This window comes from Neovison vison, chromosome 3 (genome assembly GCF_020171115.1).
Source record: "Neovison vison isolate M4711 chromosome 3, ASM_NN_V1, whole genome shotgun sequence".
Classification (NCBI taxonomy): domain Eukaryota; kingdom Metazoa; phylum Chordata; class Mammalia; order Carnivora; family Mustelidae; genus Neogale; species Neogale vison.
In genome coordinates, this window is record NC_058093.1 from 179,609,291 (window position 1) to 179,617,260 (window position 7,970).

The window sequence follows — 7,970 nt, forward strand, 5'->3', positions numbered from 1 at the left end:
CTTTCCCCATACTGCACTTGACTGAAAAGTAGCATGAGATGAAAATGTCCCTTCTTTCTTTCAAGCATATTTCAAATGTTTTTCACAAATGTTTTCCATGCCTGAAAAGAATATATATTATGGGATTAAATAGTTCCTAGTTTCTGACAGGCATTTTCAACTGTTTTCCATCAATATGTCATTTAATAAAAAATAATATGACATGGATTAAAATGTTTCTCTCAAACATTTTAAATAGTTTTCCACATACACACACCTTAATTTAAAAACATCTTTTCTTTCAGTCATTTTCCCGAGTATTTTCTAAAACTATGTGCTCTGATTAGAAAATTATTTAATGTCACAAGAAATCCCAATGTTGTCTTATGTTGTCTCCCATCTCAAAGGTTAGTATTGATTCTTTTGTCCCAACTTTCATTGTTAAGTATAATATGTATGTTGCATTTTATCCATAAAAATAAAGAGAAAAAAAACTAAAAGCATTGTCACAAGAATTCTTATGATACTTCCGCTGGTCTAAGGGCACCATGATGCTGGTGTAAGAGTAGGAGCTTTAAAATCCGAAGGTATGTGTCTGAGCCCGCTCTCTGTCACTGACCCTCCTAGCTTGTGGTCTTGTACAAAAGCCAAATAGCACGATAGTAATGGACAACTGTGGGTAAGGGATAGATTGAACAAATAATTTCCTAAATTTGTTTGAGTTGATGTTTGGGACAAGTTTTTAATATGTACCTTTAAAAGAAAAACTTTCTTAATAGATACAGAAAAAAACATTTGACAAATTCAATACCAGTTCATAGTCTTTTTAAAAAATTCAACATCTTACTGTGTATCCTGTGCAAAAGGCCAGAAAGAAAAGACATAAAGATGAGAAAAGAAATAAAATAGTCTCTATTTGTAAATGATAAGAATATGTGGGAAAGACTAGAGTATCTTCAGCTATTAGGACTAGTAAAATAATTTACCAAGGTCATGGTATACAAGATGATTATATATAAATTAATTGTAATTTTTAATTTTGTATTTATTTATTTGAGAGAGAGAGCACACAAGCAGAGGGAGTGTCAGGCAGATGGAGAGGTTGAGAAGCAGACCCTCCAATGAACAGGGAGCCCAATGTGTGGCTCAATCCCACAACCCTGGGATCATGACCTTAGCTGAAGGTAAATGCTTAACTGACTAAGCCACCCAGTCATCCAAATTAATTGTATTTTTTATATTAGCAGCAAACAGTTGGAAAGCAAATGTTTTAATTTCCATTTTCTATAGCATCAAAAAACATAAAATAGTTGTGTAAACATTTATCAAAATATATTCAAAATCAGTATGCTAAAAACTATTTTTGGTGGAAATTAGAGAATAGCAAAATAAATGTACACATATGCCACATTTCTGCATGGGAACAGATGAATAGAAGAGCGTTGGCAAGATGTCAGTTCTCTACAAACAGACCCATAGATTTGATGCAATCCTGGTAATAACACCAATAGGCTTTTTAGGTACAAATTGGCAAACTAATTATCAAATTTATATGGAAATGCAAAGAATCTAAAACATCTGAAGTAATAATACCCCCCAAAAGAGAACGAAGTTGGATTAGAATCAGGGATTTAAAGACTGATCTAAAGCTACAGCTGTTAAGACAAGACATTGCAGAGTGAAGGTCAACACCTACATCAATAGCACAGAAAGAGGTGCTCGCTTACATGGTCGTTTGATTTTCAACAGGTGTCAAAGGAACCCTGTTGAGAAAGGAAGCTTTCTACAGAAGGTACTAGAACAACTGGATATACATATCACAAGGCATACAAAAATTCATCCAAAAAAAAAATTCATCCAAAAGGGATCATATTGTTAATTAAAACCTGAAACAATGACATCTTCATAAGAAAACAGAGTAGATTTGTGACTTCAGGATAAGCAGAGCTTTCTGAGGAACAGAAAAGAGCCCTTTTAAAAGAAAATTAATAAATTAATCCTCAACAAAATTTAAAACTGCTGCTTATCCAAAGAGATCACTAAGAAGTCCAATAAGCAAACCACAGATTAGGAAAAAAACATAGGTATAAAGCATATATTTGATAAAAGAGTGACATTCAGGATATGTAAAGAATTCACTAGTGAAAAGAAAAGCACATATTTGAAAAGAACATAAGACTTGGATACTAGATGAAAAAAAAAGAACACAAATGGCAAATAAGCATTTATTTATTAGGAAGATGCAAAATAAACCACAAGGAGAAACCACTATCTACCCACCAAATAAGTAAAATTGAGAAGATTGACTATTCTGAGTGTGGAAGAATCAGAACTCTAATAACTGCTGATCGAATATGGGATAGCCATTTTGGACAAGGGCTGAGCAGTTTCTTATCAGACTAACCATACAACTACCACCTGCTATCTGAGTACAGAAATAGCATAAATGAATCTCAGAAGCATTATGCTGAGTCAAAGAAGACTACATACTGTACAATTCCTTTTACATGAAATGCTAGGACAGGCAGAGCTCAACAACCATGAGGGAGAAAACCCAGAACGATGGTTGCCTCTGTGAGGATAGGGATGGAGACTGGGTGGAAGGGGCATGGGGCCTTCCTGGGAAATTGAAACATTCTCTATGTGCCATCCCATGCCAGGTCCCCTGGCTGCATGGTCCTGTTGAGCAGTTGATATATGACTAGTCTGAACTGAGATGTGTTCCAAGTGTAAAATACACACCAGATTTTGAAGACTGGGTAGGAAAGAATATAAAACATCTCAGTAATATTTTACTATTCCAAGTTCGATTCTAATGTTTTAGATATTTAAATTAAAGTGATAAATTATAAAATAAATCTTAGCAGTTTCTTTTTACTTAATGTAGCTATTAGAAAAGTATAAGCTATATATTGTCGCTTACATTATATTTCTGTGGAATGGTATTGTTTGATATTTTGATAAGTGTTTGGGTTATAAAGATGTATTTGTCAAAACTTAGTGAATGTTTACTTAAGATTTCTGCATTTCATTATATGTAAATATTACCTCAAAAAAATCTAAAAAAAAAAAGAAAAGAATCTGCTAATAACAAATATTGAATGTTAGGTAATGGTATGCATACTGGAGTAGTTCAGGGGAAGTAGTTTCAAACTTCTTTTGAAATGTATAAAAGTAAGACAGTTTGATGAATGAATAGAAGGATGGATAAATGGACAGATATGCCAGAGGCCAAGTATAGCAAAATATTTATGATATAAATGGTCGTGGGCATAGCAATATTCAATGTAATATTCTCCGTGCTTGAAATTTTTTATAGAATTTTGAAAAAAAAATTGTGTTTTTAAATGTTTTTCTTTTTAAAAAAATTTAAGATTCATTTGTTTTAGAGAGAGATCAGGCGTGCATGAGTAGGGGAAGGGACAGAGGGAGGAGCAAAGAGAGAGAGAGAGAGAGTCCTTAAGCAGACACCCTACTGAGCAGGGGGCCTGATGTGGGGCTTGATCCCAGGGTCCTGGGATCCTGACCTGAGTGGAAATCAAGAGCCAGATGCTTAACTGACTAAGCCACCCAGGTGCCCCTGAAAAAAGAATTCTTAACATAAAAACACAGAAGCAGATAAAAGAGAATCAGGAGTTTGGGCAATGTTGGAGTTCCCCTTAGATGTTTCTTTTTATCTTCCCCACAGTAAATTATACTCTCTCCAAATATCTTCAGACAGAAGTTGAGTGGGGGTGAGAAGCAGAGAGAATGGAGAGGTATGCTTTCGAAATTTTACCTGAGCTATGTCAACTAGCAAGCATGTATATTCTTACAGTTTGTCTATGAGCTTCTAGCTAACAGTAATTCATTCTGAGTGTTTGCTTTGCAGCCTTACCACGTTCTTCCTCACCGTGCAGGTGTGGGCCAGTGTTGGAGTGTAGCTTGTGTCCTTAGGTGACAGGGTCTTCTCTCCCATCAGTGACCCTTGCTCAGTACTTCTCAATCCATGGCACCCCAGGGCTCCAACCCAATGACATAACAGTCTGGACAGGTAAGTACCAAAATAAGAACATACCCATCATTAATGATCAGTGAATTCACCAGTCTGATAATCTATTGCCAAATAGGGTGGTGGGAGCTCCTCTAGTTTCTTAAACCTTCCAGTGCTGCAACAAATTATTTTAAAGCAGTGACTTATCGGTTCAAACAACAGATGTTTTAGAAGGAGTTGCAAAGTGATCCAGTTCTAACAAGCAATCCAGGGTTATTCTTTTCTCAATTATACTATCCGGTTACATAATCTCTAAACCTACAACTCTTGATTCAGCAATGCAATAGTTCCAGAAGTATTATATAGTGATGCAGATAATAAACACACAATATACTGAACATAAAAACTTAACACCCTCCATGTCAGTTAAGCAAGTTAACATTACCACATGCCATTTTAGGCATTGTTATAAGCAGAAAGGTTCACAAAAAAATTTCAGGATGCCTACATGCCATTAGCAACCCCTATTCAAAGGACTATAAGAATTTGCAGATTTCAAAAGATCACTTAACAGCAACAAATAACAGTAACTTGCTTATCTTTTGGATACTATGTAAAATTATTATGTAAAAATGCCAAAGAAGTTGCCACAGAGCAAGATAGTCTCAGGTATTTCTCTGAGGTTTAGGTCTTCCTGCACAATTCATACAGAGGGATGAGTCTGAGGAATTATCTTTGGTCTTTCTGCACCCACTAGAGCCAGCAGCACATGTCAATTCTCTGTACCACCCATTACATGGAGGAAAAGGTTACATAAATCATGATTTAAAATCATAGGTGTGGGGGTGCTTGGGTGGCTCAGTGGGTTAAAGCCTCTGCCTTCGGCTCGGGTCATGATTCCAGGGTCCTGGGATCGATCCCTGCATTGGGCTCTCTGCTCAGTGCGGAGCCTGCTTCCTCCTCTCTCTGCCTGCCTCTCTGCCTACTTGTGATCTGTCTGTCAAATAAATAAATAAAAATCTTAAAAAAAAAAAATAAAAAAAAAAATCATAGGTGTGCATCGTGAGATCTACCTTTTTACTAAAAGCAGTGCTCCCCAGCAGTACAGCTAACATGTTCTCCTACTAGGGTCCTAGAAGAGAACAGCAAGGATGTTGATTTAAAGTCAGGATTCCAGGGGCGCCTGGGTGGCTCAGTGGGTTAAGCCGCTGCCTTCGGCTCAGGTCATGATCTCAGGGTCCTGGGATCGAGTCCCGCATCGGGCTCTCTGCTCAGCAGGGAGCCTGCTTCCTCCTCTCTCTCTGCCTGCCTCTCTGCCTACTTGTGATCTCTCTCTGTCAAATAAATAAATAAAATCTTTAAAAAAAAAAAATAATAAAGTCAGGATTCCAGCAGCACCTCAGTGGTTCAGTGGGTTAAGAGTCTGCCTTCAGTTCAGGTTATGTTCACAGGGTCCTGACATTGAGCCCCATGTCAGAGTGCCTGCCCAGTGAAGCCTGCTTCTTCCTTTCCCCCTGCTCCGCCCCCCTTCCGGCTCATGCTCCGCCCCCCCCCACCCAGTAAATAAATAAATATCTTTAAAGGTCAGATTTCCATAGAAATACAGAAAAGGTCATGTTGACCCTTTTCTTTTTTTTTTTTTTATACAGTCCTTCCATCCATAGCATATGTTTAAGACACTTAACATACAAATATACAAAGTAATATATGATCATTAGGATTTGACTCTTTTTCCATGAAACTGTAATCTTCCTTTTATCTCTTGACCAATCATTTAGTATATGTCCAAGTAATCTTAATGGGGCTCCAATTATCTTTATCCTGGAGATTAAGGGCATGCTAACATCAAATAATAGTACATGGTAGTTTAACACATCAAATCATGGTGCTGCATCATTTTTATCCAGTTTAGCAAAAATGTCCCCATTTAAACATTCCATAGTTAGCATGTCTCAAAGTGAATTTTTAAATCTTTATGCCAAAATCCATTCTAACCATATGTTGGTTTTTTAAAACCTCAGTTTAGAGCAACTTTTTAGTTCAAGTCAAAACTCCTATTGGAGTCCCTTGGATCCTTTCTTGTCACAGCCCACATCAACCCAGTGGCAAACCATTGGGGGAACCAAGTTTAAAAGTACTGTCATATCCTAGTCATAAAAGAACACAGGTAGGCCCAGGTCCTTCTGGCTTGAACTTGTAAACATTTATGTTCTGTAAATTTTACCTCTAAAAAAGTCTGTCATCATCCTAGAGAACATTCAGCTTTCTGGGTTATCTGTCAGTAAACAGCAGTGGAGGATTTGGGTTCTGTTCTAGTATTTGGTGCAGGATGAGCTGCAGAGTGGTTCCTGTTGGGCTTCTGTTGTCATCCTCTTGTGTTAGAACCCTTCAGTAGACAGAACTTTCTTCAGATCATCTCTTTACATGGGGATTGGGAGATGAAGGGCCTTTAAAGATTTGTCCACAGCTGTGGCTGAAGTCAGGCATCTGGTAGCCCCACACCCAGTACCACACTGTGGGACCTTAGGGTGACTGGGAAGAGAGGTGGCCCGGGAGCACTTCCTGGTGATCCTTCCCCTGCAACTTGAGTGCTTGTGTCCTAAGCAGACATATGGCACTCCATCTGCTTTTTTGGCCTCCCCCTGGGTGAACAGAGGCTCTGGGCCCTCCAGTGGGGATAGGAGCCCAAATGAGGCACGCACCATCTCTGCTGCTCACTACTAGATTCAAGTCCCAAACATGGGAACTGCACACTTCTAGAAGCACTGCATCTGTCCTTGCACCTCAGAGGGCCTCTTTATCTGTACCTGCCTCTTTCAAGGTAAGCAGACTAGACTGTCTCTTTTTGAGTCTCTCTCCCGCACCCTACACAAACACAGCTTCATTCCAGATGTTTTACTTATTTCCTTGGATGTAGCTCTTGGCCTTTGGCTCAGAGAATGGACACTGAAAACCAAAGGAATGTGCTTTCCCTACTCTTTCTTTTTGGGGGGTAACAGGTTAATCCATTTGGAAGAGTAGTGGCTTTGCCCTCCCATGGTACAGTTTCTTGCCCTGTTTCAGTGAGGCATGTTTTCTGTTCTATGGGTAATGAAATCATCATTCCTAGGCTTACAGTTAACCACTTCAAAGTCTCACTTAGATTATCAATCCCTTGTCATTCTTGACTAGGGAGTGCATGCTGTTCTCTAATGGCCATCCCAGAATATTCTTTCCCAGAGCCCAGCTACAATCTCCACTAAATCAATTTGGAATCCTGTCGGCTGTGCCAGGTGATAGAGGGCATTATCTCAGTTCCAAAGATCTCTGCAAAATGCAGTTCAACAGCAAAAAGTATACAAGCAGATTGAAAAGAATCGGGAGTTGCAGGGATGCTGGGGCCTCTCATGTTTCTCTTACCTTCCTGGTTGTAAGTTACATGTTTTCTGACAGTCCAGACCAAAGTTGGCAAGGGATAGAAAGGGCACTCTTTTAAAGGCTCATCAGAGTTTTATCAACTAACAGTCACATACACGGCATTCAGATTGGATTGCCATCTTATTTATGAACTTCTATATTTTAACAGCTCATTTGTATAGTTACTCTGCAAGTTTATAACCTTTTTATCACTACACAGCAGTCGATTTTGCTGTAGTCCTGAACTCTATGTCCTTAGAAGACAGATTGGGATCAGGCCTCTTACTTATATTGTATTACTACAGGACAACAGACACTTTGCCATAGGGAATGATTGATTAACTGGATTCCTAAAATCTAAGATTTCTGCTCAGTAATATACCATTAAAAAAATGAAAAGGCAAATCACAGATTGGGAGTAAATATGTGTATGTGTGCATGTGGTATATTCTACCCAGAACATGTAAAGAACTCTAACAACTCAATAATACAAAAGACACCTTTTATTTTTTTTTTAATGGGCAAGAGATTTGAACCAATACCCATCAAAGTACAGAAATGGTCACTATACAGGAAAAGGTACTCATCATCAGATATCAGGAAAATACTGATTAAACCACAG